We start from the raw sequence: 17,645 nt of genomic DNA, 5'->3' as shown, positions 1-17,645 counted from the left end.
CCCCGGAGGCGTCCGGACCCGGGCCTCCGGGCCTCCGGGCCGCCGGCCGGCCGGCCCTTGAGCCCCACCCACCCACCTCCGGGCCTAGGCGTAGCCCAGCGCGGACCTTGGCCGCCCCTCCTGCCTCCACCAACTTGCCCAAACCCACCCAGTACCTCCGTCGCGGCGGGAGGGAAGGCATCAGCCCGGGCCCGACGCCCCACCCCGCCCCACCCTTCACCCCACACCGGGCCGGTGGGCGTTAGCGGGCCTCCCTGCCCAGCCCCCGTGGCGAAAGAAGACAGCCCCTTGCAGAGAGGGCTGAGAAAGACGGGACGGACCGAAGGACGGACGATCGGACGGACAGGAGCGCGCGCCGGCCCACGCAGACGCGCACGCACGCACGCACACGCGCACACACACACACACACACACACACAGACACACACACACACACACACACACACACACACACACACACACAGACACACACACACACACTGAAAACACACATCTAGACACACACCCCTCCACCCCCACCCCCAACCCAGACAAACGGAGGGGAAGAGAGGGAGCATAAGCCAGCTGCTCCAGGAGAGCCAGAGTGAGAGCAAACGTGAGAGGCTATGGTGAGAGGGAGAAAGAGAGGAAGGAGACACAGTGGTGGAGAGACAGGCGGCGCCGGGGGTGCGTTCTGGGAGGGGGTGGGGGGTGAGGGGGTGACAGAGGCAGAGGCAGAGACAGAGACAGAGAAAGAGACCAGAGACAGACTGACAGAGAGACAAGAGTTTGACAGAGAGAGGGAGAGAGGGAGACGGAGGGGGCAACGCTGGACCCAGAAGCAGACAGACACACCCGGGACAGATGCTCTTGTCACAGACCTTGCCGAGCCGCAGATGAGCCTCTGCTGAAGACGGAGCTTCCCCTAGGCAGGGTGGTGGTGCTTGGGCGGCACCCCGGGCAGGAGGCAGGTAGGTGCCTTGGGGCTGGCAGTCCCCCGCGGGGCCCCAGGACTCCCAGACGACGTCTCAGGAGTCCCGTTCTGCGCGCTGCTCGGGTTCCTTCCCCGGGAGCCGCGGGCCGGGGGCCCGGCACAGACAGACGAGACGGTCCCGCCGGCGGTGGGTGTGCGCAGGTCAGCGTGTCGGCGGCAGTGTGCGTGTCCCGGTGGGTGGGTTTTCGTGTCGTCGTCCTGCTTTCCGTCGTCTCTCTGTCTCTCTGGCCGTCGGTTCCGACTCCGGGCCTCTCTGGGCCGGGCGCGCCCGGACTTGCTTGAGTGCGCCTGGCTGGCTGTTGCTGGAGAGCAGCGGCGACGGGCGTGTGCCGAGGGGGGCGTCGTGGAACTGGAGGGCCAACGCACGAAGTGGCTCTGGCGGGGCCCAGGTTCCAAGGGACACGGAGGGGCGACCGGTGGGCGTGGCCCTGCCGGGCGAAGGACGGGAACGTCCTTTCCTTCCCTGGGGAGAGCAGGCCAAGGCTGGTGGAGAGAAGGCGGTCTCGGCGGGCGGGCGCTGGCGTCGACTTGGGGCGGGCAGCCGGCGGCTGGGCGCCGTTGGACGTCGAGAGGGCTCGCGGGCCGCGGGCGGCAGGAGGACGAGGACGAGGACGGACCGAGGGAGCCCAGGCCTGCGGCGGAGTCGCGGTCGGGCCGTCGCCCCTCCCGCCTCACAGTCCCCCCAGGGGAGGGCCGGGGGGCTGTGGGGGCTGTGGGGGGCCGGGGCTGCGAGGTCCAAGGGGCAGGGAAGCGGCTGCCTGTGCGCCTGCCGGAATGCAGGCAGGCCGGCCGGCTGGCTGGCCGGCTGCCTGCCTGCCTGCCTGCCTGCCGCGGGGTCGGGGCAGGCCGTGGGCTGCGCGGGCGTGGCGTGGGGGTTGGGGGGAGGGTCAGGAGGTGCTCGGGCCTGCGGGGAGCCGCCTTGGGGACAGGGGCGGCGGCTAAAGGAGAGGGAGGCAGGAGGCCAAAAAAAAAAAAAAAAGCCTACAGCACCCGGTATTCCCAGGCGGTCTCCCATCCAAGTACTAACCAGGCCCGACCCTGCTTAGCTTCCGAGATCAGACGAGATCGGGCGCGTTCAGGGTGGTATGGCCGTAGACAGCGGCAGGAGCCGCGCGGCGCCTCAAGAGCCCGCGCTGCGCCTTCCCTGCCGCCGCCTCGGCCGGCCCGGGCCGGGCCGAGCCGAGCCGAGCCGAGCCAAGCCAAGCCAAGCCAAGCCACCGCGCCCTGCACTCAGCGCACACAGCGCAGAGCGCAGAGCGCACCGCGCGCCTGCCGCCCGCCTCCCAGCGCCTCCCGCCCACCCCGGGACTCTCCAGGCCCGTCCCAGCTCGGATCCACGCATCAGGCTCGCTGGCAGGGGCAAGTGGCCCCGGAGGCGTCCGGACCCGGGCCTCCGGGCCTCCGGGCCTCCGGGCCGCCGGCCGGCCGGCCCTTGAGCCCCACCCACCCACCTCCGGGCCTAGGCGTAGCCCATCGCGGACCTTGGCCGCCCCTCCTGCCTCCACCAACTTGCCCAAACCCACCCAGTACCTCCGTCGCGGCGGGAGGGAAGGCATCAGCCCGGGCCCGACGCCCCACCCCGCCCCACCCTTCACCCCACACCGGGCCGGTGGGCGTTAGCGGGCCTCCCTGCCCAGCCCCCGTGGCGAAAGAAGACAGCCCCTTGCAGAGAGGGCTGAGAAAGACGGGACGGACCGAAGGACGGACGATCGGACGGACAGGAGCGCGCGCCGGCCCACGCAGACGCGCACGCACGCACGCACACGCGCACACACACACACACACACACACACAGACACACACACACACACACACACACACACACACACACACAGACACACACACACACACTGAAAACACACATCTAGACACACACCCCTCCACCCCCACCCCCAACCCAGACAAACGGAGGGGAAGAGAGGGAGCATAAGCCAGCTGCTCCAGGAGAGCCAGAGTGAGAGCAAACGTGAGAGGCTATGGTGAGAGGGAGAAAGAGAGGAAGGAGACACAGTGGTGGAGAGACAGGCGGCGCCGGGGGTGCGTTCTGGGAGGGGGTGGGGGGTGAGGGGGTGACAGAGGCAGAGGCAGAGGCAGAGACAGAGACAGAGAAAGAGACCAGAGACAGACTGACAGAGAGACAAGAGTTTGACAGAGAGAGGGAGAGAGGGAGACGGAGGGGGCAACGCTGGACCCAGAAGCAGACAGACACACCCGGGACAGATGCTCTTGTCACAGACCTTGCCGAGCCGCAGATGAGCCTCTGCTGAAGACGGAGCTTCCCCTAGGCAGGGTGGTGGTGCTTGGGCGGCACCCCGGGCAGGAGGCAGGTAGGTGCCTTGGGGCTGGCAGTCCCCCGCGGGGCCCCAGGACTCCCAGACGACGTCTCAGGAGTCCCGTTCTGCGCGCTGCTCGGGTTCCTTCCCCGGGAGCCGCGGGCCGGGGGCCCGGCACAGACAGACGAGACGGTCCCGCCGGCGGTGGGTGTGCGCAGGTCAGCGTGTCGGCGGCAGTGTGCGTGTCCCGGTGGGTGGGTTTTCGTGTCGTCGTCCTGCTTTCCGTCGTCTCTCTGTCTCTCTGGCCGTCGGTTCCGACTCCGGGCCTCTCTGGGCCGGGCGCGCCCGGACTTGCTTGAGTGCGCCTGGCTGGCTGTTGCTGGAGAGCAGCGGCGACGGGCGTGTGCCGAGGGGGGCGTCGTGGAACTGGAGGGCCAACGCACGAAGTGGCTCTGGCGGGGCCCAGGTTCCAAGGGACACGGAGGGGCGACCGGTGGGCGTGGCCCTGCCGGGCGAAGGACGGGAACGTCCTTTCCTTCCCTGGGGAGAGCAGGCCAAGGCTGGTGGAGAGAAGGCGGTCTCGGCGGGCGGGCGCTGGCGTCGACTTGGGGCGGGCAGCCGGCGGCTGGGCGCCGTTGGACGTCGAGAGGGCTCGCGGGCCGCGGGCGGCAGGAGGACGAGGACGAGGACGGACCGAGGGAGCCCAGGCCTGCGGCGGAGTCGCGGTCGGGCCGTCGCCCCTCCCGCCTCACAGTCCCCCCAGGGGAGGGCCGGGGGGCTGTGGGGGCTGTGGGGGGCCGGGGCTGCGAGGTCCAAGGGGCAGGGAAGCGGCTGCCTGTGCGCCTGCCGGAATGCAGGCAGGCCGGCCGGCTGGCTGGCCGGCTGCCTGCCTGCCTGCCTGCCTGCCGCGGGGTCGGGGCAGGCCGTGGGCTGCGCGGGCGTGGCGTGGGGGTTGGGGGGAGGGTCAGGAGGTGCTCGGGCCTGCGGGGAGCCGCCTTGGGGACAGGGGCGGCGGCTAAAGGAGAGGGAGGCAGGAGGCCAAAAAAAAAAAAAAAAGCCTACAGCACCCGGTATTCCCAGGCGGTCTCCCATCCAAGTACTAACCAGGCCCGACCCTGCTTAGCTTCCGAGATCAGACGAGATCGGGCGCGTTCAGGGTGGTATGGCCGTAGACAGCGGCAGGAGCCGCGCGGCGCCTCAAGAGCCCGCGCTGCGCCTTCCCTGCCGCCGCCTCGGCCGGCCCGGGCCGGGCCGAGCCGAGCCGAGCCGAGCCAAGCCAAGCCAAGCCAAGCCACCGCGCCCTGCACTCAGCGCACACAGCGCAGAGCGCAGAGCGCACCGCGCGCCTGCCGCCCGCCTCCCAGCGCCTCCCGCCCACCCCGGGACTCTCCAGGCCCGTCCCAGCTCGGATCCACGCATCAGGCTCGCTGGCAGGGGCAAGTGGCCCCGGAGGCGTCCGGACCCGGGCCTCCGGGCCTCCGGGCCTCCGGGCCGCCGGCCGGCCGGCCCTTGAGCCCCACCCACCCACCTCCGGGCCTAGGCGTAGCCCAGCGCGGACCTTGGCCGCCCCTCCTGCCTCCACCAACTTGCCCAAACCCACCCAGTACCTCCGTCGCGGCGGGAGGGAAGGCATCAGCCCGGGCCCGACGCCCCACCCCGCCCCACCCTTCACCCCACACCGGGCCGGTGGGCGTTAGCGGGCCTCCCTGCCCAGCCCCCGTGGCGAAAGAAGACAGCCCCTTGCAGAGAGGGCTGAGAAAGACGGGACGGACCGAAGGACGGACGATCGGACGGACAGGAGCGCGCGCCGGCCCACGCAGACGCGCACGCACGCACGCACACGCGCACACACACACACACACACACACAGACACACACACACACACACACACACACACACACACACAGACACACACACACACACTGAAAACACACATCTAGACACACACCCCTCCACCCCCACCCCCAACCCAGACAAACGGAGGGGAAGAGAGGGAGCATAAGCCAGCTGCTCCAGGAGAGCCAGAGTGAGAGCAAACGTGAGAGGCTATGGTGAGAGGGAGAAAGAGAGGAAGGAGACACAGTGGTGGAGAGACAGGCGGCGCCGGGGGTGCGTTCTGGGAGGGGGTGGGGGGTGAGGGGGTGACAGAGGCAGAGGCAGAGGCAGAGACAGAGACAGAGAAAGAGACCAGAGACAGACTGACAGAGAGACAAGAGTTTGACAGAGAGAGGGAGAGAGGGAGACGGAGGGGGCAACGCTGGACCCAGAAGCAGACAGACACACCCGGGACAGATGCTCTTGTCACAGACCTTGCCGAGCCGCAGATGAGCCTCTGCTGAAGACGGAGCTTCCCCTAGGCAGGGTGGTGGTGCTTGGGCGGCACCCCGGGCAGGAGGCAGGTAGGTGCCTTGGGGCTGGCAGTCCCCCGCGGGGCCCCAGGACTCCCAGACGACGTCTCAGGAGTCCCGTTCTGCGCGCTGCTCGGGTTCCTTCCCCGGGAGCCGCGGGCCGGGGGCCCGGCACAGACAGACGAGACGGTCCCGCCGGCGGTGGGTGTGCGCAGGTCAGCGTGTCGGCGGCAGTGTGCGTGTCCCGGTGGGTGGGTTTTCGTGTCGTCGTCCTGCTTTCCGTCGTCTCTCTGTCTCTCTGGCCGTCGGTTCCGACTCCGGGCCTCTCTGGGCCGGGCGCGCCCGGACTTGCTTGAGTGCGCCTGGGTGGCTGTTGCTGGAGAGCAGCGGCGACGGGCGTGTGCCGAGGGGGGCGTCGTGGAACTGGAGGGCCAACGCACGAAGTGGCTCTGGCGGGGCCCAGGTTCCAAGGGACACGGAGGGGCGACCGGTGGGCGTGGCCCTGCCGGGCGAAGGACGGGAACGTCCTTTCCTTCCCTGGGGAGAGCAGGCCAAGGCTGGTGGAGAGAAGGCGGTCTCGGCGGGCGGGCGCTGGCGTCGACTTGGGGCGGGCAGCCGGCGGCTGGGCGCCGTTGGACGTCGAGAGGGCTCGCGGGCCGCGGGCGGCAGGAGGACGAGGACGAGGACGGACCGAGGGAGCCCAGGCCTGCGGCGGAGTCGCGGTCGGGCCGTCGCCCCTCCCGCCTCACAGTCCCCCCAGGGGAGGGCCGGGGGGCTGTGGGGGCTGTGGGGGGCCGGGGCTGCGAGGTCCAAGGGGCAGGGAAGCGGCTGCCTGTGCGCCCGCCTGCCTGCCTGCCGCGGGGTCGGGGCAGGCCGTGGGCTGCGCGGGCGTGGCGTGGGGGTGGGGGGGAGGGTCAGGAGGTGCTCGGGCCTGCGGGGAGCCGCCTTGGGGACAGGGGCGGCGGCTAAAGGAGAGGGAGGCAGGAGGCCAAAAAAAAAAAAAAAGCCTACAGCACCCGGTATTCCCAGGCGGTCTCCCATCCAAGTACTAACCAGGCCCGACCCTGCTTAGCTTCCGAGATCAGACGAGATCGGGCGCGTTCAGGGTGGTATGGCCGTAGACAGCGGCAGGAGCCGCGCGGCGCCTCAAGAGCCCGCGCTGCGCCTTCCCTGCCGCCGCCTCGGCCGGCCCGGGCCGGGCCGAGCCGAGCCGAGCCGAGCCAAGCCAAGCCAAGCCACCGCGCCCTGCACTCAGCGCACACAGCGCAGAGCGCAGAGCGCACCGCGCGCCTGCCGCCCGCCTCCCAGCGCCTCCCGCCCACCCCGGGACTCTCCAGGCCCGTCCCAGCTCGGATCCACGCATCAGGCTCGCTGGCAGGGGCAAGTGGCCCCGGAGGCGTCCGGACCCGGGCCTCCGGGCCTCCGGGCCGCCGGCCGGCCGGCCCCTGAGCCCCACCCACCCACCTCCGGGCCTAGGCGTAGCCCAGCGCGGACCTTGGCCGCCCCTCCTGCCTCCACCAACTTGCCCAAACCCACCCAGTACCTCCGTCGCGGCGGGAGGGAAGGCATCAGCCCGGGCCCGACGCCCCACCCCGCCCCACCCTTCACCCCACACCGGGCCGGTGGGCGTTAGCAGGCCTCCCTGCCCAGCCCCCGTGGCGAAAGAAGACAGCCCCTTGCAGAGAGGGCTGAGAAAGACGGGACGGACCGAAGGACGGACGATCGGACGGACAGGAGCGCGCGCCGGCCCACGCAGACGCGCACGCACGCACGCACGCACACGCGCACACATACACACACACACACATACACACACACACACACACAGACACACACACACACACACACACACACACAGACACACACACACACACACTGAAAACACACATCTAGACACACACCCCTCCACCCCCACCCCCAACCCAGACAAACGGAGGGGAAGAGAGGGAGCATAAGCCAGCTGCTCCAGGAGAGCCAGAGTGAGAGCAAACGTGAGAGGCTATGGTGAGAGGGAGAAAGAGAGGAAGGAGACACAGTGGTGGAGAGACAGGCGGCGCCGGGGGTGCGTTCTGGGAGGGGGTGGGGGGTGAGGGGGTGACAGAGGCAGAGGCAGAGGCAGAGACAGAGACAGAGAAAGAGACCAGAGACAGACTGACAGAGAGACAAGAGTTTGACAGAGAGAGGGAGAGAGGGAGACGGAGGGGGCAACGCTGGACCCAGAAGCAGACAGACACACCCGGGACAGATGCTCTTGTCACAGACCTTGCCGAGCCGCAGATGAGCCTCTGCTGAAGACGGAGCTTCCCCTAGGCAGGGTGGTGGTGCTTGGGCGGCACCCCGGGCAGGAGGCAGGTAGGTGCCTTGGGGCTGGCAGTCCCCCGCGGGGCCCCAGGACTCCCAGACGACGTCTCAGGAGTCCCGTTCTGCGCGCTGCTCGGGTTCCTTCCCCGGGAGCCGCGGGCCGGGGGCCCGGCACAGACAGACGAGACGGTCCCGCCGGCGGTGGGTGTGCGCAGGTCAGCGTGTCGGCGGCAGTGTGCGTGTCCCGGTGGGTGGGTTTTCGTGTCGTCGTCCTGCTTTCCGTCGTCTCTCTGTCTCTCTGGCCGTCGGTTCCGACTCCGGGCCTCTCTGGGCCGGGCGCGCCCGGACTTGCTTGAGTGCGCCTGGCTGGCTGTTGCTGGAGAGCAGCGGCGACGGGCGTGTGCCGAGGGGGGCGTCGTGGAACTGGAGGGCCAACGCACGAAGTGGCTCTGGCGGGGCCCAGGTTCCAAGGGACACGGAGGGGCGACCGGTGGGCGTGGCCCTGCCGGGCGAAGGACGGGAACGTCCTTTCCTTCCCTGGGGAGAGCAGGCCAAGGCTGGTGGAGAGAAGGCGGTCTCGGCGGGCGGGCGCTGGCGTCGACTTGGGGCGGGCAGCCGGCGGCTGGGCGCCGTTGGACGTCGAGAGGGCTCGCGGGCCGCGGGCGGCAGGAGGACGAGGACGAGGACGGACCGAGGGAGCCCAGGCCTGCGGCGGAGTCGCGGTCGGGCCGTCGCCCCTCCCGCCTCACAGTCCCCCCAGGGGAGGGCCGGGGGGCTGTGGGGGCTGTGGGGGGCCGGGGCTGCGAGGTCCAAGGGGCAGGGAAGCGGCTGCCTGTGCGCCTGCCGGAATGCAGGCAGGCCGGCCGGCTGGCTGGCCGGCTGCCTGCCTGCCTGCCTGCCTGCCGCGGGGTCGGGGCAGGCCGTGGGCTGCGCGGGCGTGGCGTGGGGGTTGGGGGGAGGGTCAGGAGGTGCTCGGGCCTGCGGGGAGCCGCCTTGGGGACAGGGGCGGCGGCTAAAGGAGAGGGAGGCAGGAGGCCAAAAAAAAAAAAAAAAGCCTACAGCACCCGGTATTCCCAGGCGGTCTCCCATCCAAGTACTAACCAGGCCCGACCCTGCTTAGCTTCCGAGATCAGACGAGATCGGGCGCGTTCAGGGTGGTATGGCCGTAGACAGCGGCAGGAGCCGCGCGGCGCCTCAAGAGCCCGCGCTGCGCCTTCCCTGCCGCCGCCTCGGCCGGCCCGGGCCGGGCCGAGCCGAGCCGAGCCGAGCCAAGCCAAGCCAAGCCAAGCCACCGCGCCCTGCACTCAGCGCACACAGCGCAGAGCGCAGAGCGCACCGCGCGCCTGCCGCCCGCCTCCCAGCGCCTCCCGCCCACCCCGGGACTCTCCAGGCCCGTCCCAGCTCGGATCCACGCATCAGGCTCGCTGGCAGGGGCAAGTGGCCCCGGAGGCGTCCGGACCCGGGCCTCCGGGCCTCCGGGCCTCCGGGCCGCCGGCCGGCCGGCCCTTGAGCCCCACCCACCCACCTCCGGGCCTAGGCGTAGCCCAGCGCGGACCTTGGCCGCCCCTCCTGCCTCCACCAACTTGCCCAAACCCACCCAGTACCTCCGTCGCGGCGGGAGGGAAGGCATCAGCCCGGGCCCGACGCCCCACCCCGCCCCACCCTTCACCCCACACCGGGCCGGTGGGCGTTAGCGGGCCTCCCTGCCCAGCCCCCGTGGCGAAAGAAGACAGCCCCTTGCAGAGAGGGCTGAGAAAGACGGGACGGACCGAAGGACGGACGATCGGACGGACAGGAGCGCGCGCCGGCCCACGCAGACGCGCACGCACGCACGCACACGCGCACACACACACACACACACACACACAGACACACACACACACACACACACACACACACACACACACACAGACACACACACACACACTGAAAACACACATCTAGACACACACCCCTCCACCCCCACCCCCAACCCAGACAAACGGAGGGGAAGAGAGGGAGCATAAGCCAGCTGCTCCAGGAGAGCCAGAGTGAGAGCAAACGTGAGAGGCTATGGTGAGAGGGAGAAAGAGAGGAAGGAGACACAGTGGTGGAGAGACAGGCGGCGCCGGGGGTGCGTTCTGGGAGGGGGTGGGGGGTGAGGGGGTGACAGAGGCAGAGGCAGAGGCAGAGACAGAGACAGAGAAAGAGACCAGAGACAGACTGACAGAGAGACAAGAGTTTGACAGAGAGAGGGAGAGAGGGAGACGGAGGGGGCAACGCTGGACCCAGAAGCAGACAGACACACCCGGGACAGATGCTCTTGTCACAGACCTTGCCGAGCCGCAGATGAGCCTCTGCTGAAGACGGAGCTTCCCCTAGGCAGGGTGGTGGTGCTTGGGCGGCACCCCGGGCAGGAGGCAGGTAGGTGCCTTGGGGCTGGCAGTCCCCCGCGGGGCCCCAGGACTCCCAGACGACGTCTCAGGAGTCCCGTTCTGCGCGCTGCTCGGGTTCCTTCCCCGGGAGCCGCGGGCCGGGGGCCCGGCACAGACAGACGAGACGGTCCCGCCGGCGGTGGGTGTGCGCAGGTCAGCGTGTCGGCGGCAGTGTGCGTGTCCCGGTGGGTGGGTTTTCGTGTCGTCGTCCTGCTTTCCGTCGTCTCTCTGTCTCTCTGGCCGTCGGTTCCGACTCCGGGCCTCTCTGGGCCGGGCGCGCCCGGACTTGCTTGAGTGCGCCTGGCTGGCTGTTGCTGGAGAGCAGCGGCGACGGGCGTGTGCCGAGGGGGGCGTCGTGGAACTGGAGGGCCAACGCACGAAGTGGCTCTGGCGGGGCCCAGGTTCCAAGGGACACGGAGGGGCGACCGGTGGGCGTGGCCCTGCCGGGCGAAGGACGGGAACGTCCTTTCCTTCCCTGGGGAGAGCAGGCCAAGGCTGGTGGAGAGAAGGCGGTCTCGGCGGGCGGGCGCTGGCGTCGACATGGGGCGGGCAGCCGGCGGCTGGGCGCCGTTGGACGTCGAGAGGGCTCGCGGGCCGCGGGCGGCAGGAGGACGAGGACGAGGACGGACCGAGGGAGCCCAGGCCTGCGGCGGAGTCGCGGTCGGGCCGTCGCCCCTCCCGCCTCACAGTCCCCCCAGGGGAGGGCCGGGGGGCTGTGGGGGCTGTGGGGGGCCGGGGCTGCGAGGTCCAAGGGGCAGGGAAGCGGCTGCCTGTGCGCCTGCCGGAATGCAGGCAGGCCGGCCGGCTGGCTGGCCGGCTGCCTGCCTGCCTGCCTGCCTGCCGCGGGGTCGGGGCAGGCCGTGGGCTGCGCGGGCGTGGCGTGGGGGTTGGGGGGAGGGTCAGGAGGTGCTCGGGCCTGCGGGGAGCCGCCTTGGGGACAGGGGCGGCGGCTAAAGGAGAGGGAGGCAGGAGGCCAAAAAAAAAAAAAAAAGCCTACAGCACCCGGTATTCCCAGGCGGTCTCCCATCCAAGTACTAACCAGGCCCGACCCTGCTTAGCTTCCGAGATCAGACGAGATCGGGCGCGTTCAGGGTGGTATGGCCGTAGACAGCGGCAGGAGCCGCGCGGCGCCTCAAGAGCCCGCGCTGCGCCTTCCCTGCCGCCGCCTCGGCCGGCCCGGGCCGGGCCGAGCCGAGCCGAGCCGAGCCAAGCCAAGCCAAGCCAAGCCACCGCGCCCTGCACTCAGCGCACACAGCGCAGAGCGCAGAGCGCACCGCGCGCCTGCCGCCCGCCTCCCAGCGCCTCCCGCCCACCCCGGGACTCTCCAGGCCCGTCCCAGCTCGGATCCACGCATCAGGCTCGCTGGCAGGGGCAAGTGGCCCCGGAGGCGTCCGGACCCGGGCCTCCGGGCCTCCGGGCCTCCGGGCCGCCGGCCGGCCGGCCCTTGAGCCCCACCCACCCACCTCCGGGCCTAGGCGTAGCCCAGCGCGGACCTTGGCCGCCCCTCCTGCCTCCACCAACTTGCCCAAACCCACCCAGTACCTCCGTCGCGGCGGGAGGGAAGGCATCAGCCCGGGCCCGACGCCCCACCCCGCCCCACCCTTCACCCCACACCGGGCCGGTGGGCGTTAGCGGGCCTCCCTGCCCAGCCCCCGTGGCGAAAGAAGACAGCCCCTTGCAGAGAGGGCTGAGAAAGACGGGACGGACCGAAGGACGGACGATCGGACGGACAGGAGCGCGCGCCGGCCCACGCAGACGCGCACGCACGCACGCACACGCGCACACACACACACACACACACACAGACACACACACACACACACACACACACACACACACACACACACACAGACACACACACACACACTGAAAACACACATCTAGACACACACCCCTCCACCCCCACCCCCAACCCAGACAAACGGAGGGGAAGAGAGGGAGCATAAGCCAGCTGCTCCAGGAGAGCCAGAGTGAGAGCAAACGTGAGAGGCTATGGTGAGAGGGAGAAAGAGAGGAAGGAGACACAGTGGTGGAGAGACAGGCGGCGCCGGGGGTGCGTTCTGGGAGGGGGTGGGGGGTGAGGGGGTGACAGAGGCAGAGGCAGAGGCAGAGACAGAGACAGAGAAAGAGACCAGAGACAGACTGACAGAGAGACAAGAGTTTGACAGAGAGAGGGAGAGAGGGAGACGGAGGGGGCAACGCTGGACCCAGAAGCAGACAGACACACCCGGGACAGATGCTCTTGTCACAGACCTTGCCGAGCCGCAGATGAGCCTCTGCTGAAGACGGAGCTTCCCCTAGGCAGGGTGGTGGTGCTTGGGCGGCACCCCGGGCAGGAGGCAGGTAGGTGCCTTGGGGCTGGCAGTCCCCCGCGGGGCCCCAGGACTCCCAGACGACGTCTCAGGAGTCCCGTTCTGCGCGCTGCTCGGGTTCCTTCCCCGGGAGCCGCGGGCCGGGGGCCCGGCACAGACAGACGAGACGGTCCCGCCGGCGGTGGGTGTGCGCAGGTCAGCGTGTCGGCGGCAGTGTGCGTGTCCCGGTGGGTGGGTTTTCGTGTCGTCGTCCTGCTTTCCGTCGTCTCTCTGTCTCTCTGGCCGTCGGTTCCGACTCCGGGCCTCTCTGGGCCGGGCGCGCCCGGACTTGCTTGAGTGCGCCTGGGTGGCTGTTGCTGGAGAGCAGCGGCGACGGGCGTGTGCCGAGGGGGGCGTCGTGGAACTGGAGGGCCAACGCACGAAGTGGCTCTGGCGGGGCCCAGGTTCCAAGGGACACGGAGGGGCGACCGGTGGGCGTGGCCCTGCCGGGCGAAGGACGGGAACGTCCTTTCCTTCCCTGGGGAGAGCAGGCCAAGGCTGGTGGAGAGAAGGCGGTCTCGGCGGGCGGGCGCTGGCGTCGACTTGGGGCGGGCAGCCGGCGGCTGGGCGCCGTTGGACGTCGAGAGGGCTCGCGGGCCGCGGGCGGCAGGAGGACGAGGACGAGGACGGACCGAGGGAGCCCAGGCCTGCGGCGGAGTCGCGGTCGGGCCGTCGCCCCTCCCGCCTCACAGTCCCCCCAGGGGAGGGCCGGGGGGCTGTGGGGGCTGTGGGGGGCCGGGGCTGCGAGGTCCAAGGGGCAGGGAAGCCGCTGCCTGTGCGCCCGCCTGCCTGCCTGCCGCGCGGTCGGGGCAGGCCGTGGGCTGCGCGGGCGTGGCGTGGGGGTGGGGGGGAGGGTCAGGAGGTGCTCGGGCCTGCGGGGAGCCGCCTTGGGGACAGGGGCGGCGGCTAAAGGAGAGGGAGGCAGGAGGCCAAAAAAAAAAAAAAAAAAAAAAAAGCCTACAGCACCCGGTATTCCCAGGCGGTCTCCCATCCAAGTACTAACCAGGCCCGACCCTGCTTAGCTTCCGAGATCAGACGAGATCGGGCGCGTTCAGGGTGGTATGGCCGTAGACAGCGGCAGGAGCCGCGCGGCGCCTCAAGAGCCCGCGCTGCGCCTTCCCTGCCGCCGCCTCGGCCGGCCCGGGCCGGGCCGAGCCGAGCCGAGCCGAGCCAAGCCAAGCCAAGCCAAGCCACCGCGCCCTGCACTCAGCGCACACAGCGCAGAGCGCAGAGCGCACCGCGCGCCTGCCGCCCGCCTCCCAGCGCCTCCCGCCCACCCCGGGACTCTCCAGGCCCGTCCCAGCTCGGATCCACGCATCAGGCTCGCTGGCAGGGGCAAGTGGCCCCGGAGGCGTCCGGACCCGGGCCTCCGGGCCTCCGGGCCTCCGGGCCGCCGGCCGGCCGGCCCTTGAGCCCCACCCACCCACCTCCGGGCCTAGGCGTAGCCCAGCGCGGACCTTGGCCGCCCCTCCTGCCTCCACCAACTTGCCCAAACCCACCCAGTACCTCCGTCGCGGCGGGAGGGAAGGCATCAGCCCGGGCCCGACGCCCCACCCCGCCCCACCCTTCACCCCACACCGGGCCGGTGGGCGTTAGCGGGCCTCCCTGCCCAGCCCCCGTGGCGAAAGAAGACAGCCCCTTGCAGAGAGGGCTGAGAAAGACGGGACGGACCGAAGGACGGACGATCGGACGGACAGGAGCGCGCGCCGGCCCACGCAGACGCGCACGCACGCACGCACACGCGCACACACACACACACACACACACAGACACACACACACACACACACACACACACACACACACACAGACACACACACACACACTGAAAACACACATCTAGACACACACCCCTCCACCCCCACCCCCAACCCAGACAAACGGAGGGGAAGAGAGGGAGCATAAGCCAGCTGCTCCAGGAGAGCCAGAGTGAGAGCAAACGTGAGAGGCTATGGTGAGAGGGAGAAAGAGAGGAAGGAGACACAGTGGTGGAGAGACAGGCGGCGCCGGGGGTGCGTTCTGGGAGGGGGTGGGGGGTGAGGGGGTGACAGAGGCAGAGGCAGAGGCAGAGACAGAGACAGAGAAAGAGACCAGAGACAGACTGACAGAGAGACAAGAGTTTGACAGAGAGAGGGAGAGAGGGAGACGGAGGGGGCAACGCTGGACCCAGAAGCAGACAGACACACCCGGGACAGATGCTCTTGTCACAGACCTTGCCGAGCCGCAGATGAGCCTCTGCTGAAGACGGAGCTTCCCCTAGGCAGGGTGGTGGTGCTTGGGCGGCACCCCGGGCAGGAGGCAGGTAGGTGCCTTGGGGCTGGCAGTCCCCCGCGGGGCCCCAGGACTCCCAGACGACGTCTCAGGAGTCCCGTTCTGCGCGCTGCTCGGGTTCCTTCCCCGGGAGCCGCGGGCCGGGGGCCCGGCACAGACAGACGAGACGGTCCCGCCGGCGGTGGGTGTGCGCAGGTCAGCGTGTCGGCGGCAGTGTGCGTGTCCCGGTGGGTGGGTTTTCGTGTCGTCGTCCTGCTTTCCGTCGTCTCTCTGTCTCTCTGGCCGTCGGTTCCGACTCCGGGCCTCTCTGGGCCGGGCGCGCCCGGACTTGCTTGAGTGCGCCTGGGTGGCTGTTGCTGGAGAGCAGCGGCGACGGGCGTGTGCCGAGGGGGGCGTCGTGGAACTGGAGGGCCAACGCACGAAGTGGCTCTGGCGGGGCCCAGGTTCCAAGGGACACGGAGGGGCGACCGGTGGGCGTGGCCCTGCCGGGCGAAGGACGGGAACGTCCTTTCCTTCCCTGGGGAGAGCAGGCCAAGGCTGGTGGAGAGAAGGCGGTCTCGGCGGGCGGGCGCTGGCGTCGACTTGGGGCGGGCAGCCGGCGGCTGGGCGCCGTTGGACGTCGAGAGGGCTCGCGGGCCGCGGGCGGCAGGAGGACGAGGACGAGGACGGACCGAGGGAGCCCAGGCCTGCGGCGGAGTCGCGGTCGGGCCGTCGCCCCTCCCGCCTCACAGTCCCCCCAGGGGAGGGCCGGGGGGCTGTGGGGGCTGTGGGGGGCCGGGGCTGCGAGGTCCAAGGGGCAGGGAAGCCGCTGCCTGTGCGCCCGCCTGCCTGCCTGCCGCGCGGTCGGGGCAGGCCGTGGGCTGCGCGGGCGTGGCGTGGGGGTGGGGGGGAGGGTCAGGAGGTGCTCGGGCCTGCGGGGAGCCGCCTTGGGGACAGGGGCGGCGTCTAAAGGAGAGGGAGGCAGGAGGCCAAAAAAAAAAAAAAAAAAAAAAAGCCTACAGCACCCGGTATTCCCAGGCGGTCTCCCATCCAAGTACTAACCAGGCCCGACCCTGCTTAGCTTCCGAGATCAGACGAGATCGGGCGCGTTCAGGGTGGTATGGCCGTAGACAGCGGCAGGAGCCGCGCGGCGCCTCAAGAGCCCGCGCTGCGCCTTCCCTGCCGCCGCCTCGGCCGGCCCGGGCCGGGCCGAGCCGAGCCGAGCCGAGCCAAGCCAAGCCAAGCCAAGCCACCGCGCCCTGCACTCAGCGCACACAGCGCAGAGCGCAGAGCGCACCGCGCGCCTGCCGCCCGCCTCCCAGCGCCTCCCGCCCACCCCGGGACTCTCCAGGCCCGTCCCAGCTCGGATCCACGCATCAGGCTCGCTGGCAGGGGCAAGTGGCCCCGGAGGCGTCCGGACCCGGGCCTCCGGGCCTCCGGGCCGCCGGCCGGCCGGCCCTTGAGCCCCACCCACCCACCTCCGGGCCTAGGCGTAGCCCAGCGCGGACCTTGGCCGCCCCTCCTGCCTCCACCAACTTGCCCAAACCCACCCAGTACCTCCGTCGCGGCGGGAGGGAAGGCATCAGCCCGGGCCCGACGCCCCACCCCGCCCCACCCTTCACCCCACACCGGGCCGGTGGGCGTTAGCGGGCCTCCCTGCCCAGCCCCCGTGGCGAAAGAAGACAGCCCCTTGCAGAGAGGGCTGAGAAAGACGGGACGGACCGAAGGACGGACGATCGGACGGACAGGAGCGCGCGCCGGCCCACGCAGACGCGCACGCACGCACGCACACGCGCACACACACACACACACACACACACAGACACACACACACACACACACACACACACACACACACACACAGACACACACACACACACTGAAAACACACATCTAGACACACACCCCTCCACCCCCACCCCCAACCCAGACAAACGGAGGGGAAGAGAGGGAGCATAAGCCAGCTGCTCCAGGAGAGCCAGAGTGAGAGCAAACGTGAGAGGCTATGGTGAGAGGGAGAAAGAGAGGAAGGAGACACAGTGGTGGAGAGACAGGCGGCGCCGGGGGTGCGTTCTGGGAGGGGGTGGGGGGTGAGGGGGTGACAGAGGCAGAGGCAGAGGCAGAGACAGAGACAGAGAAAGAGACCAGAGACAGACTGACAGAGAGACAAGAGTTTGACAGAGAGAGGGAGAGAGGGAGACGGAGGGGGCAACGCTGGACCCAGAAGCAGACAGACACACCCGGGACAGATGCTCTTGTCACAGACCTTGCCGAGCCGCAGATGAGCCTCTGCTGAAGACGGAGCTTCCCCTAGGCAGGGTGGTGGTGCTTGGGCGGCACCCCGGGCAGGAGGCAGGTAGGTGCCTTGGGGCTGGCAGTCCCCCGCGGGGCCCCAGGACTCCCAGACGACGTCTCAGGAGTCCCGTTCTGCGCGCTGCTCGGGTTCCTTCCCCGGGAGCCGCGGGCCGGGGGCCCGGCACAGACAGACGAGACGGTCCCGCCGGCGGTGGGTGTGCGCAGGTCAGCGTGTCGGCGGCAGTGTGCGTGTCCCGGTGGGTGGGTTTTCGTGTCGTCGTCCTGCTTTCCGTCGTCTCTCTGTCTCTCTGGCCGTCGGTTCCGACTCCGGGCCTCTCTGGGCCGGGCGCGCCCGGACTTGCTTGAGTGCGCCTGGGTGGCTGTTGCTGGAGAGCAGCGGCGACGGGCGTGTGCCGAGGGGGGCGTCGTGGAACTGGAGG

The 17,645-nt window shown here is 70.1% G+C and overlaps 7 non-coding genes across 7 annotated transcripts; all 7 read right to left on the bottom strand.

Moving 5' to 3' along the window:
- Positions 1 to 1,951: 1,951 nt before the first annotated feature.
- On the bottom strand, positions 1,952 to 2,070 carry LOC141579294 (5S ribosomal RNA). The gene has a single exon (XR_012510450.1). It is a non-coding gene; the product is annotated as a 5S ribosomal RNA (ribosomal RNA).
- Positions 2,071 to 4,301: 2,231 nt separating this feature from the next.
- LOC141579293 (5S ribosomal RNA) lies at positions 4,302 to 4,420 on the bottom strand. The gene has a single exon (XR_012510449.1). It is a non-coding gene; the product is annotated as a 5S ribosomal RNA (ribosomal RNA).
- Positions 4,421 to 6,599: 2,179 nt separating this feature from the next.
- On the bottom strand, positions 6,600 to 6,718 carry LOC141579292 (5S ribosomal RNA). Its single transcript, XR_012510448.1, has one exon. It is a non-coding gene; the product is annotated as a 5S ribosomal RNA (ribosomal RNA).
- Positions 6,719 to 8,948: 2,230 nt separating this feature from the next.
- Positions 8,949 to 9,067, bottom strand: LOC141579291 (5S ribosomal RNA). The gene has a single exon (XR_012510447.1). It is a non-coding gene; the product is annotated as a 5S ribosomal RNA (ribosomal RNA).
- Positions 9,068 to 11,300: 2,233 nt separating this feature from the next.
- LOC141579290 (5S ribosomal RNA) lies at positions 11,301 to 11,419 on the bottom strand. The gene has a single exon (XR_012510446.1). It is a non-coding gene; the product is annotated as a 5S ribosomal RNA (ribosomal RNA).
- Positions 11,420 to 13,615: 2,196 nt separating this feature from the next.
- On the bottom strand, positions 13,616 to 13,734 carry LOC141579289 (5S ribosomal RNA). Its single transcript, XR_012510445.1, has one exon. It is a non-coding gene; the product is annotated as a 5S ribosomal RNA (ribosomal RNA).
- A 2,189-nt stretch (positions 13,735 to 15,923) lies between these two features.
- Positions 15,924 to 16,042, bottom strand: LOC141579288 (5S ribosomal RNA). Its single transcript, XR_012510444.1, has one exon. It is a non-coding gene; the product is annotated as a 5S ribosomal RNA (ribosomal RNA).
- Between the last annotated feature and the right edge of the window lie 1,603 nt (positions 16,043 to 17,645).

The sequence above is a fragment of the Camelus bactrianus genome, chromosome 11 (genome assembly GCF_048773025.1).
Source record: "Camelus bactrianus isolate YW-2024 breed Bactrian camel chromosome 11, ASM4877302v1, whole genome shotgun sequence".
NCBI classification, from domain to species: domain Eukaryota; kingdom Metazoa; phylum Chordata; class Mammalia; order Artiodactyla; family Camelidae; genus Camelus; species Camelus bactrianus.
The sequence above is the reverse complement of the archived record's forward strand: the minus strand, read 5'-3'. Positions and strand labels throughout refer to the sequence as shown.